Here is a 15671-nt window from a genome sequence, read left to right on the forward strand (position 1 = left end):
TTGTTCACTATTGGATCTCATATCTTTCTTTGTGCTGTAGCATTGTGCTTACATTCTGCCCTTTGTATTTTTCTGTGTGGTTGGGGATACAGATAGGCTCATTTACCTAGGGTGACAATAAAATTAAATACAAAGTTTTTCCCCAAAATTAGTTTATTGGTAACCATAAAATGACACTTTTTTCTGGGTTTTTTGTTTTGTTTTGTTTTCTTGTTTGTTTGTTTTTCTTAGACATCTTATAAAATAATGCTAAAGTTATATGTCTTTAGTCTATGTCTTTAGTACATTGGGCAAGATGAACAATAGCACTTGTACAACACATGCTACAATGTCATATTTAATTTGCATGACTGGCATGTTTCATTAAGGAGTAGGCATACTTGAACAAAATACTAGTATTAGCAATCCAATCCTGGGCATAAAGGACTAGATTGAAGTGTCTACAATATGTTGGTATGTGGTTGGCAGTGAGAGCCTGTCTAAAGGAAGGCATGAAAAGTACGTTTAGATATTTCATTATAGACACAGAAAAATCATCATTTGTCTTATTCTTATTCTTGTTTATTAATTCATTGATTCACTCTTTTAATACATGTTTATTGAACATCTAATAGGTGCTAGCATTGTATTAGTTAATGGTTATATGCTGGTTACATATAATATTTATGGTTCTGGCTTCATGACACTTATAGTCCTTAATCTTGCTATTCCAGCTATAAATACAATGACAACAATATGTATCAGATAAAAAGAAAATAAACACTTCTGATCTAATATAACCATTTACAGGTGTATGTATGATAGGCAAAGACATACTAACTCATGCCAACACTTTCTTGAAGCTAGAAGTAAAATTACATTAAAATTCCATAAGGTTCCACTTAAGAATGGTTGGCTGATCAGAATTTTTATTAGAAAAAATATGTCCACTTCATAGCAGAAGATACTTTTCAGTCATTAGTAGATATAACAGGTCAGAAAAAGTGTAGCCACTACCTGTTTAGAAATAAAGTAAATAACCATTTTCAAATACAGTCATGAATTAGTGTGCTAGCTAGCCATTCTCATATGGTATCTCATTTCATTATAGCAGATTAGCTATTTACATTACTACACTCATTTTACAGACAAAAATTCAAATATTCAGAAAACATAATATTTTTTCCAAAAGGCGCATGTCCAATAAATATCATGCCAGAATTTGAATTCAGGATAGTACTCTAATACCTTCTTGCTATACGATTAACAGTACTAAATTTGAACAGGTTTTCATCTAATGAGGGATGCTACAGTGTCAAATATTTTCTTGCTGAAAAGGTTCTATAGATTAGTAAACTAGTGCATCAAGAAATTAGGGAAATAAAGCTTATTTGCTTTTAAGAAAGTTGTATTCTATAGTTATCAAAAAATAACATGTGAGCAACAGTCAATAGGAACATTTCAGCCCTCAGTAGATAGGACAACTGAGAAGGAATTACAGTTTTGAACAGAATGAATAATATCACTTAATGGAGATGTCAACAGGAAAGATTTAATAGATGAAGATACATGTTCACTTGATAGATTCTCATGAAAAGTTGCCAGGGAGGGTTATTTCAGGAAAATAATACTGTACTGTACGAATTAGTGTCACGATCTAGTTCATGCTTTTAGAATTATTATGTAGGAATTCAAGCCCTCAAACCAGTCCATGAAGTTTCATTTTTCTGCTTTAGAGCATGGATAAATTAGCACAAGGTCAACTTACACCACTTTTTTAGGTTTCTAAAATGTTTTGTGAAAATCCTAAATTGAACCTAATTCAACAGTGACAGAGACATTTTCTTTTTAAGCACTAGGATTGACTTTCTTGGGTCTCATATTTGTATATAAATCCTTCTGAAAATAATTTCAGGCTTAAACAACTTCTTTTGAGTTCTCACAAGAGAAAGAGATTAGAAAGGTATATACATAATTAGAAAGCCCTTATAGTCCTCCCTCGGTTTATTCAGTAATTGTTTAGTGCCTATTTTGTACCAACCTCTGGTATGTGCTAGGAATACAGAAATGCACAAACAGACATGGAATGGCAATCTAAGGGGAAAACACTTTGCAATTAATGTTTAAAAAGTACTTTACAGATATATGCCATCTTGATTTGTGTTGGCAAAATAAATTTTAACAGAAAATTATTTGCTATTGGTTTTTCTAAGGAGAGATGAACATTAAGGGGAATTTAATAACTTCTTTGCAGATCTTCTGGTGTTGCTATTGTCAAAAACTTGTCAGAGGTATAGAACTACCTGTTTATTTCCTATACCAAAAATCTCTCAATTTGGCTTTCATTGTATCCATCCCTACCATGGTCTGATAATAGCACCTGGGTTTTTTGTGTGTGTGTGTGGAGAACTTTTACTCTTCTATTCCAAAAAGCCTCGGTGCCTGTCAATCAAGATGCTCTGTATTCTTTTTGCCAAGAAGTGGATGGACCCAGACCAGAACAATGTAAGTCTCCTTTCAGGACATTTTAATCATGAGTCAAAGGACATGAATACACAGAGTAGTTAGAGCTGTTTTGTCCACTGCAATAGGACTCTAAATAACCATCCCATGAATCCTACAGCCTACGTTTTCCTGTTACACCTCTGGTCTCTATTTTCTTCAGTCAAGCCCTGTCCTGAGGGTAAAATGGTGGGAAAAAAAGGAAAGCAAATGTGGTCTTTGTTGTCATTTTGCTTAAAGTATAGCAATGAAAGCAGATATTTATCAGAGAGTCACAAAAATGAATTAATTGCGAACAGATAGACATGACTAAGGGAAGATTGAGATTGAGTTTAGCAGTTAGGTGCTCATTTTATTGTGGACGCTCTAAGGCTCTCCCCTTTTTTTCTGCTAGGTGAGATTTTTGAGATTTTTTTAGAATTATAGTTTAATTTGGTTCAAAGAGGTAGATACACATGAATTCACAATGAAAGCACCAAAAAAATAAAGAGAGCTAACAGATTGCATTAGCAGTTATTTGTCTTCCTGAAGAACCTGTTGCATAAACAAATGTAGTTTTTTTATTTGATAGAACACTAACATCATCACAACTAAAATGATATGAATCAAAAAGGTTAACCAATTTTACACTATTAAATTTATATGAAAGGAGTAAAAGGCACTCAACACTTCAACATTACATGTTTAGCTCATTGGTATAGCTAAGAGATAATTAAAGATTATATGATGGTAAAATATCTGTTTTTATGATTATAGTAGATATTGCTTCACATTTATAGCCTTCCTATTTAAGTGTTATGTTTCCATTGGAAGAAAGACAGTCATATTAGTATTTCTCTATAGAAATTATTTTTCATAGCTAAAAAAAGCAATAATGAAATAAACAAACTGGAAAGTCATCAAAAAAGAAAATTGCTAGAAGACTGAAAATACAAATTTAAGCAGAGAAAGGTAAAATTCAAGGTTAAATATTTATTCATTAAGATTAATTTTTCTTCCTAATATAATATGCATGTAACAACAGCTAACAGCAACTATTAGAGCTAAAGCATAATATTATAAATTCTCAAACTTTTTATTTGGTTAAAAATATTTATAGGTGAGTAATTAACTAATTATAAATTTATAATATTCCTTATTAACTATTAAAGTTGTATTATGGTGTAATATTATAAATATTAACAATAATATCAGTTATTCACCAATAGTAGTTAACTGAAATCTAAAGGAGAAAGTTAAATAATGATTGACAATATGAAAACAAGAGTTAGATTACATATGTTTGCTTTCTAATTACAACTATACATAATTACACCTGTATTTTTTATCATTACCTTTTTAACCCCTTCGGGGAAAACTTAATATGTTTAAAGTCTTCAAGAAAGTATTTACCAACTATAAAATTTCCCTGGTTTACCCATGAAAATACAATTATAAAGTTCGTTGGTTACTGAAACATAAGATACCACAGATTTCTGGCTGATTCTATCTTTAAATACATCTAAATGAGAATCCTTTTATGGCTTAGATTTCCAAATCATTTTGCCTTAATTAATATAGTTCTATTTTTTTGTGACAAATACATAATTGAATTGGCTAGATATAGCATTTTAGCTTCCCAAATTTTCCAAAATATTTAAATTTGACCTAATCTATTTCAAATTCCAAACATACTCCTAGCATATCAAAATGGCTAAAACAATTTTTTTCTGAAAAATATTACTTTATAAGGTCTTTTTTCCCTTCTTCATAACTATTACCTTTAACTGTTTTCATCTATTTGTCATTTTTCAATCCTTTGCCCAATTTTATTTCCATAAAAATTATTTGAATTTTTTTAGTGTCAATTTTGCCTTTATTAGTGCCAATGAAGTTCTGCATTATACTATTATAATTTGTAGTTCTTTCTAATTTTTATTATCTCATTTTGCTTTCTTTTTAAATGGCATTTTATCTTAATGAAAGATTTTATCATCCTGACTTTCATTGCATTCTTTATAAAATCCATGTTTTCTTGAATTTGTCAGAGATCACAAAGCAGATACTTGAAATAGATTTCTTATTTTATTAAGTCATATCCAAACTGTGCTTGTTTTCTATTTCAAATGTTTTTGTTGTTGTTGTTGTTAATTTTTTTCCCCAATGACCTCTTATGTATTGTCTATGCCTTTAATGATGAAATTCATCTATTCATCCTGACTCCTCCCTCAAATCTCACCCCAATAATGATATTGGAGTTTTCTTGAATTCTAAGAATGTCCCTTTTCATGTTCGTAAGTTCCTCTTCTCATATCCTAAGAAATGTCTATGGCTAAGGTAAAGTGACATCACCAATTGAGATAAGCAGGGCCTTACATCAGCAGTTTTTCTTAGTTTTCTTTCCATTATTAGTCAGTTGTTGCTCCTGAGTCCACTTGTTCTTTCTTTTTCCTAGAATAGAAGATTTTTGCTCTAGAGTGTGAAAGTGATTAACAGGTACAATATAACTTTACAAATTCAACAAATATTCAAGTAACACTTTTTAGGCACTGACACTGTGCTAGGGAATAGGGATTACAGCTGTGAACATTATATGTGTGGCGCCAGTCCTCATGAAGGTCATAGTTTAGTGGGCAAAGTAGATATTAAACAAATCATTACATAAATAACTATATAACCACAACCGTGATAAAATGGTACAAAAAGAAAGTATATGATAATTTGCGATTATACTGCAGAAAGAATTGGACTAACCTGGGAGATCAGAAAGTTTTGCTGAAGGATTTTTAATGCTGAAGAATGAGTAGGATTAACCAGATAAAGTCAATTGGAAAGAGACATCCAGAAATAGGAAAGTGTACACGTGAAGGATCTGAAGAAAGTTATTTTTGCTGCAAGAGTGAGGTCAGAGTCTTGGGAGCATAATGAGAAGAACAGAGATTGGCAAGAAATGAGGCTTAAAAGGTATGTAGGAAACAGGTCATGCAGAGATTTGAGTGCACATGGAAGGCCTGAGTAGCCATGCAAAAGAAGTGAGACATTATCTTACAGGTAGAATTTGAGAATCTATTTAGGTTTTTGCGAATCAGCAGATTTATTCAATAGTACAATGCAGATATACCTTGGGTTCTAAAACTGTAACATCATTAATGATGCTATTCTTTTAACATGCATTAGTTGATAAGTTTATTTACAATTATCAAAAAAAAATTCAGTATGATATAAACAGTCATTCTACAAGTAAGATGTTGCAAAATAAGTTTAAGTGACTTGCCTAAATTTTCATGGAAGTTAGCTAAAATGGTATATGATTCCTAATTATTTTTTTCATTAGATTACATTGAGAACTCATGTGTGAAAACAAATCCAAAATGATCACAATGATGAAGTGCCTATAGATTTTCTATGTCCTCTCTCTGGTGTTTTATTTTATTGAGATTAAATTTTCCTCTTCCTCGTAGTTATTCCCTATTGATTCAGAAAAGTGGTTTAACTATTCTGTTTCTACTATCCTTATAAAATAAAATGGGATATACTCAGCTCTCAAGAGTGATGTCAAGACTAGTTGGATGGCATTTATTCAAAGCTCTGAAATTGGAAGCATTATGTAAGGACGAAGAATTATGCTTATCTCATGTGGAGTATTGGGAGAAAGACTAATAGATGATTACAAAGTACTGAGAAATTCAAAGCACAAGACAAATTCTAATCGAATGTAGCATACATAAAAATAAATCCATTAATAGAGAACATAATAGATGTAGAACCATTAACTACAATAATAACGATTCAAGTGTGTTATATATTTCATATACCTTAAAGTAAATGTCGAAAAGTCATGGCCTATTGCATTCTCATGCTTTGAGTACTCAGTATCTATAAATGAATGACAGCAGTTAAATGATTTTTGTGAATGACAAAGACTCTCTCCTTGACCAAACTTTAGACAAGCTCCTCTGAGTTTACTTTTCTCAGACCCTGCTGTCAGACTGCCTACCCCAGTAGTAGTAAGAGTCCTATTAAGTCAGTTTAGCAAGAATTCTTCATCTTGATATCTGAATACCCTTCGTATCTGATCACATTCCTCATCTCTCACCCTGATGTCTGATCACCCTGGCCTGCCTTCAGCAAGAATCCTGTGAAGTTGGTTTATCAAGAATCCCCTTATCTTTAATGTATCTTCTTAGTAATTTTCCATCCATTGACCCCCTTACTTTGCTCTTTGGCTATAAATCCCCAGATGCCTTTGCAGTCTTTGAAGTGGAGCCCAATCTCTCTCCCTTATTGCAATAATCTTGACGCTTATTGCAATAGCTCTGAATACCATTTTGATAAGTGCCAAAATAATTTTTCTTTAACAAGCAATTGCCTTTGCGCAACTCTTACCCACTGCTACTTTTCTACTCCTCTTAAAAATTAAGAGAATCTAATAATCCAAATTAGATTTAAAATTATATTTTCTTTTGTTTGAAGTAGCATAGTTTTTATTTACTCTTAAAATTAATTTAATGTAAAGTAATACCTAATATAGATGATTTTGAAATATATCATGTATGATTTGTATGTACATATTTAATCTGTTAATCAACAATTTGTAGCAGATAAAGTATAAGCCATTGATTCTAACCAATTCCAATTATCTAGGAAGTCTAAAACCAAAGTGAGAAATTATTTATTTTTAAAAACATATCCTGACTAATTTTCTATTTATCTGATAAAACATATATATACAGGGCTTACATAAATGTGTAAACTAATGAATATTATTACTGAGCTTGAATATAGTCATATTTATTTCAACTTTTTACTCCCTTAAGAATTTATTTACATATTGGCAACTATGTGAAAATATTTTAACATTATATATTTTCTCTTATATAAAAAGATAGCTTAGAAACTGTTTAGGTATGGGATCATTTCAGTATTATCTCATCTGAACTGTGTTTGCATGTCAGATAAAAACATTTCAATTTAACTGTTTAAATGCTTCACATTATATATATTTTTTTATATTTGACTTGTACATGTACCTACATGTAGACACCAAAGAAGGAAATTCTTACGGTTAAAAATAATCTTTTTAAACTTTAAAAAATATTGACTCACTGGTTTGAAAACAAAGCTATTTAAAATAAAATGCTATCTCTTATGTTTTCTGACATCTATAAAGCTTTTTTTTAGCTAAGTGAATTTTTAAAAGATGTGTTTATTATTTATACAGTAGACAACTTTATGCACATATTTCTGCTGAAGAACAGATAAGCTTATCTAAACATTATTTCATTGTCAGTTTACATTCTATTACCAAATTTTTATCAAATGACAAGAGTAATATTTTAACTCAGTTGATGAATTATTTAAAATATATTTTTCTAGAATTAGTATCTTTCAGAAATTTTAAAATCAGATACAAAGAAAACAATTACAAGTTAACCAAAATTATCCTTTTGATAAATAAATGATTTGATAAATATGTCAATTTTTATCAGCAGTTTATTTTGTAGCTGGACTCTCATTCACATGTCTCTTAAATCTGAATTCTTTCTGTTTAATTTATTTTCATGTTTAATATTATTTCTCTCTAATGGATTTCTTGTACAATTCATACTACTCCTCCAAATACCCACTTATCCTTCCCCATTCTTATAGTGATCACATATTGTGTAAAATAAAAACTTTGGTAAACAGTTTGAGGTATTCATAGATGGTATTCCCATCAATTCACAATTTTTCTTATAAGTTTGAGGATTCTACGTCAGCCAAACAAATTATTTGTTACAGGAACAAAATTGATTATACTCTAGGAATGTGAAGTTACTAATCTGCCTTCATGTATAACTCTAATTAATTCCTCAAAAAGAATTTTCCAAACTAGCTCCTCTATGGTCTTTGACTTGAACGAGCGCCTTACCTTTTATATTTCCTCACCTCCTTAATCACTTTGCACTTCCATATCCCTCAAGTGTTGTCCTCTGAAATGTGCAGCATTTAGAAAAGAGGAAAATTGACAGTATAAATACACTAATTTAATTTTGTACACTGTAAGAATACCAAATTTAATCTCAGTGCCAGTTTATAAATATAGACTATCTTTTCAATAACATCTATGTCATTCATTCACTGTGATTTATTTTACTACGAAGTCCTTTGCACTTTTAAAGAATGGCCACTAGAGTGCTGCAAGCATCCATCCATTCAAGTTTGTGTCCCTGTACTGTGTGTGATATTTTATTAATGATAAAAGCAATAAGGCTGGGGGTATCATGCTAAGTGAAATAAGTCAGACAGAGAAAGAAATGCCGTAAGATTTCACTTATATGTGGAATCTATAAAACAAAATGAACAAAACAGAAACAAACTCATAGATACAGAGAACATTTTCATGGTTGCCAGATGGGATGGGGGTTAGAGAATGGGTAAAAAAGGAAAGGGATTATGATGTACAAGTTGCCAGTTACAAAAACAGTCACAAAGATGTCAAGAATAGCATAGGGAATATAGTCAATCATGTAATAACTGTGTATGGTAAGGTATATAAATGTCTAATCACTAGGTTATACACCTGAAACTAATATATTATATGTCAATAGTAATTGAAAAAAATTATTAAAAAATACACTAAGGCTGATTTATTTTTGGAACTTACAGGCCACAATCAGTAAACACCAAGAATCATTTTAACCATGCATAGTTTTATGTGCTTGTGCATCTATGCTTATAACTCTTTCTCTATTTGTGTATTAGAGTCAGAGGTATAGAAATAATTAAAATAAAGTCAGCATCTCAGTTAATAAAAATTAGTTTCCATTTAGCATCAGCACTTTTTCATAATCTACTTTTTAAAAACTATGTAGATTTATTCAGATATATATATGTCCTTTACATAGCCATTCTTAATTTCTATTCATTAAGAATGTCATGTTAAACTTTGATAATTTTTAAGATATGATCTTTAGTTTATATATACTTTGAATATATCAATGAATAAATTTTTCGAAAAAAAAATTTGCTTGAGTTTTAAAGTTCAACCTACCACCCACATGATTTTTTTTGTACTTTGAAGTAGTTCTTTGAGGATCAGAACCTCTTTTATTTATCTTCATAGCTATAATGTCTAGTAAATATTTTTTAAAACAAATATGAATATTGATCATTTAAAAACAGAAGAATAAAATGTATTTCTTAGCAAACCTCAAGGAAGGCACTTGCCTTAGTATCTATGTATTTTATTGTCTGTATTGCTTACTGTTATTTATACTTAAATAAAACTTTATATAAGATATTTTGTGACATTATGTTTTATAATAAGAAATATATATTTGGTTCTTATCCCTGTTTCTGGAATTTCTTAAGTGATGAGAGTGATAAAGATGTCTTTTTTTATGTTAATGAAATGACTTTTGGACAGCACTTAAGGATGGGGGCCAGTCACCAGAAGAACAGACCAGGGAAGGGAGAGGGAAAGTTAAACCAATGACCAATGGCCAATGATTTAATTAATCATTACTATGTAATGAAGCAACCATAAAAACCCCAAAAGGACTGTGTTCAAAGAACTTCTGGGTTGGTGAATATATTAATTGGGGTAAGTGATGTACCTGCAGAAAGCATGGAGGCTCTTCACCCTATTCCCTTTGCTTCACTCTATGCATTTCTTCCATCTGGCTGTTACTCATTTATATCCTTTTATAATAAACTGGTAACCTAGTGAGTAAACAGGTTTCCTGAGTTCTGTGAGCCACTCTAGCTGGTCTCGTGGGAACCTCTGATTTATAACCAGTTGGTCAGAAGTACAGGTAACAATCTGGACCTTTGACTGACATCTGAAGTGGAGTGAAGAGGCTTGTAGAACTAAATCCTTAAGCTGTGGAATCTGATGTTATCTCCAGGTGGACAGTGTCTAAATTGAGTTGAACTCTTGAATACCCTGCTGGCATCCAAGAATTGTTTGGTGTTGTATAGGGGATACCTCCCACATTGGAATTGATCCAAAAATGCCAAAAAAATACCATATTACCTTTATTAGGATTAGAAGTATAATAGTGGTATATTAATTTTAATGTAAAGGAAATCAAGCACAAAGTTGACTTCATATATTAAATTATTCATAGATATTATATTGGAATTTGTATCTCTTGACTGAAAAGAAAACCATTTTAACGGTCTTCTTTCTTGTAAAATAGTCTTGAACTTGCCAAAATCTCTTTGTTCAATCGGTTTATATCTCAACAATATGTGATACACTTTAATTGCAAGTATACCACTACACACCAACTAAATTGAATCAGTTAGCTTCAAATTAATTGAACATATTTCATATAAGACCAAGAACTAGTATTTTTACCAAAGTCAATTAAATAAATGAGAAATCAGAGTCATTAAGATTCTATTTCTGTTCATTTGTCTCTGAAATTAGCAGATTGCCCACTGTTGCCTGATGGAGCCAGTTGGTGAAACAGGCATTTATCTCCTCAATAAAACTACTTGGTATCCCACTTCTTGCAAATGTCCAGTCAGTTTTCCATAAAACTCAAGGTAAACTTTAATTCCAATCTTATTTTCCATAAGAATCTTTTATAAACAGCACCCCTAGTATTCATTTTTTTGCCTATGTATTTATTATACCCTCTTATTCTGAAATACCATTTTTCCAAGACAGCTCAAATTTCAGCTCATTTTTGATACTTTCCATAAATCCCAAAGTGGAAATAATTGCTTCATTATTTAGAATCTCAAAGGTTTTTGTTTACAGATATACTTATAATAGATGGCAAGTATTTACCATATTACATATTACTAAACACATGGTATCTATTTCTCTCATTTTATAATTACACATTTTTCCTAATGTATTTCTCAAATAATTGAGTAATTAAATTATTTATTCATTCATTCCACAACTATTTTATGAGTACCTACTATGAGCTCGGAATTGCTTTAGGCCCTGAGAATAAAAGAATGAATAAGACAAAATCTCTGCCTTCATGGAGTTTACTAGAATTTATACAGATAAATAAATAAAACCTATAAACATGTAATATAATTATAAGAGATTCATGGTATGGAAAATATAAAGCAGGCTTTAAGAATAAAGAGTGATTATGAGTTATGTAAATAGCCTCTGTGGAAGAAACAGTGATGAGCAGAGATCGGAGTGCTCAGAGGAGAGGGTTGAGTCACGCCACTCTCTGAGAAAGGAGTGATTCAAACAGAGAAAATAGCAACTGTAAAACTTTGAGACAGAAGTGAGCTTGACAAGGTGAACAGGAAAAGCTTAGCAAAGGGGCTTGAAAGGAGGCAAGTTTGGAGAAGGAAAAATGATATCTTATCAACATGCCTTATCTTTCCTTGGTTTCTTTGATCTCATATTGCATTTAGTATACAGAGTTTTTACACAGAATGATACTCGGTGGTAATACAATACAGTCTTTTGGGGGTAATCAAAGTCTAGATTTGAATTGAATTTCATTTCCTTACTTGTTTAATGACTCTGAGCAGTTTGCAAAGCCTGAGGCTTGGTATTTGTTTTATCAATGTTTTCACTTTCCAGTTGAAAACCATATATTAAGATCATTTACTAAGAAAAAGAGATAAGTTAAAAAGGTAAATTCTCACCAAAGAAAAAAGTATGTATAGGATAATCAGTTGAACAGAAATTTTCTGCTAAAATAAATATTATAAAGTACATTAATCCTCAAAAAAGTTACACAAAATTATTGACTTATTTTAACTGACATAACTCCTTAGAGAACTGTGGGGGAATAAGAAATTTTTCTCTACTCTTCTAGATTCTTTTGGCTGGTTTAATAACTAAATCTACATGAGACAGATTAACAAGAGAAAATAACCAAATTTAATTACATATGTACATATAGGAACCTAGCACAAAGGTAAAATGAGGTATATATGATGTTCTGAGCCAAAGAAAGAGAGAGATAAGGCACATGGGGCTTCAGAGGGGAAGAGGGAGATTTCTAGGACTGTAAGAGGAGCAGATGTTCAGTAATTAGAAGTTTTTCTTGCCCTATAGCTAGATCATAAAACGTTATTTCTGGTGATAACTCTTATTATGGGCAAGGCTCCAATTTAAATTTTTTAAGGGAGAAGTAAAAGTTTCTCTTGAGCCTGCAGGGTTTGGGTTACCTCCAGCTCAAAATAATTCACATAACAAAGTGGCACATATTGCAGAGGTTTCTTCTGAACTCTTTCAGAACCTAACATCTTTCTTCACTGAATATCAGATCCAACAGAGGCTTTCTATGTTCTGAAGAACAAATCTCTTGTACTCTATCAAGGAAAATACTGAACTCATTAGTCTGGACTCCAGTTTTTTACTTTCAACTTGATCTGAGTTAAGTTCCCAGCTTCACTATTTTCATTTTCATTCTTAAGACAACTGAAAAAAGATCAATTCAAATGATATAAACTATCAGTTGACAAACATCATATTTTTCTGTTCAGTTTGTCTATGATTAAAAATATTTTGAGATTAAAAAAACAGTTGTAGTCATACTCTTCTACTTTTAATGGGTGGCAAACATCAGTATCATTATGGAGAATGGTTTTCTCAAAACTTGGAAAATATCTAGCCAGAATTAGTCTGTTGTTTTCTTTGAGGTAGAAGAATCTTCTAATAATATATTGTGTCCTGCACTTACATGATCTCCCACTTATATTCTATCATATGTGAATTGGAAATACTGATTATGTGAACTAAAGCAATGTTTTCATTTACTTCTCTAATGCAATCTTCAGAGCTAGCAGCTCACGTAATATGCTTGAGAGGACTGGGATAGCTTTACGAGAAAATGATAAAATGAATTTTTAAAATTTTACCTTATAATACATTTACTTTCCATACAAGACCCGAAAAATTAATATTGCCTAATTAATTATTTGATCGGAGATGAATTTCTAATTTCATCTCTTAGCAACATCCTCTTCGCTCTCCTTCCATATGCTGGAAAACATAATTTGCTTTTTCATATGTCTGTGAATTTGCTTATTGTACTTGGGAAATTATTCTCTTTCCCATCTTTAAAAATTTTTAGTGTCATTAATTTCAGAAAAGAAAATATTACATCCTCTGTGAAGTCTTCCCTCACCTCTCCACACATCCATTAGATTTAATCAATATCTGCAATGTGTTTTTTTTTTTTAATTTTTATAGGCATTATTTTCTACTACTCCTTGTGCTGTGATATAATTATTGGTGTGCAGTTTACAACCCTCCATTAGACTGCAAAAAACTCAAAGACAGAAACCATATGTTAGTAATTTTCATAATCTGAGCCCAGTGACAGGCACATAATCAATACCAAATTATTACTGTGTTAATTTCACCTTAAAGAGAACAGTATTTCTTTTGTTACTAGAGAATTTCTCCTCTGTAATTGCCTATTCCAACAATATCTATTCTCAAAAAAAAAAAAAAAACGGTTACCAATCTGTAAGGTATTGACTGATCATTTTGCCTGTCTTTACCTAGAATTTACTTCATCTTTTTACCTCTTTACCATCTCCTTATAATTATATTGCCATCCTTTGAGTCTTAGCACAAAGGCATTCTGCATCATGAAAACATTTGCTATGATGTCAGCAGTCATCTCCTACTGGGAACTACTACAGTATTTATGTATCTCTTAACTTTGACAGTTGTCTAAGTGACTTCATATTATAATTATTTGTGTAGAGTAGATCATGCAAAACTTCCAATTTTAAGCCTCTTAAAGTTAGTAAGTGTGTCATACTCTTTGTATCATTCATTGCATCTAGTACATGCTTTGCATATGGGAAATAGTTAATATATCTTGACTGAGTGAATAAGTATATATAGATATATATATATATATATATATACTTATAAATAGATATATACTACTATTTATTTATACCTATCTCATAAATAAGCTATACATATGTAGTGACTTTCCCCCATAGCTGTAAGAGAGATGGAAATTAGTATTAAGCAGGAATAGGCAAAATATTTTCTGGAAGCCAAATCCAGCCTATTGCCTGTTTCTCCATTGTCCATCAGCCAAGAATGATTTTTACATTTTTAAAAGGTTGACAAGCAATCAAAAAGAAATTTTATGCCATATGAAAATTACATTAAATTGAAATGTCAGTGTCCATAAATAGTTTCATTGGCTAACAACAGCTGCATCCATTTGTTTAGATAGTGTCTATGGCTGCTTTCGCATTACAACAACAAAATTGAGTAGTTGCGACACATATGGGCTATAAAACCAAAAACCTTACTATTTGGCCCTCTCTAGAAAAAGTTTGGTGGCTCTCTTTATGAAAAACAACAGGAAAATAAACCCTGATAAAGTAAAATTGAATATAGTAATATTTGCAATCTTCATTCACAACAGACTTTTCTAGTCATTTTTCTAATCTTTCAATCAGGCAATTCTATGTTTTGAAAGATTGTAGTTTTTAAATTTCATGTATATCGATGATGTATAAACTTCACCCACAAAAGATTAAAATATACATGTGTATTAAAATACATTCTAACACACATGTACAAAACCAAGGCAGTATAGGAATTGGAGAATCATGGAGCAATGTTTATGCAGGAAACTTCTGAGCTGGAATGGTATATAAACCCAGCACAGATTTAATAATTTTGATTATGTGACACAGGTAAGAGCTAATATTTAAAATACTTAATCTTATTGATTTCAATTTTAAAAAATAAAAGTACTAATGTGTTCGTGCTCTTCCTGAATATTATACAAGCACGTGATAAATTTTGAGTTAGAACATGTCTACTTATGTTACATTTGATCATTTTAATTAAAGAAGTTACAAAGAATTTACTGTGCTTCTGAAAATCCAAAATACCCTATTTCTCTAAAATACCTAAATTTGATTTTTTTAAATTTCTTTGACGACAGTGTCAGATGAAGAAATTTCTATTGGCTTTTAACAGACACCTTGCAATAAAAAAAACTGAATTTCTCCTTTTAAAACAATATGAAGTTAAATAAATGCATTCATTTTAGCTACTTCTTTTCTTTTTCACCACAGGGGAATCTCCCAATAATTTCTTTGCTCAGCAGCCTGAGGAGAAAGAAATGGCTGTAGTCAGGCTCCCTCCCGACACTCTCAGCAGCTTCCTGGTAGAAGTGACTCAGCACTTCTCCCCTCATGTAATCACGTGCCCAGTACACATGTGTGGGCTTCTATAACCTGGCAGTGTG

The sequence above is a fragment of the Pteropus alecto genome, unplaced genomic scaffold (genome assembly GCF_000325575.1).
Source record: "Pteropus alecto unplaced genomic scaffold, ASM32557v1 scaffold7, whole genome shotgun sequence".
In the NCBI taxonomy this organism is placed as follows: Eukaryota; Metazoa; Chordata; class Mammalia; order Chiroptera; family Pteropodidae; genus Pteropus; species Pteropus alecto.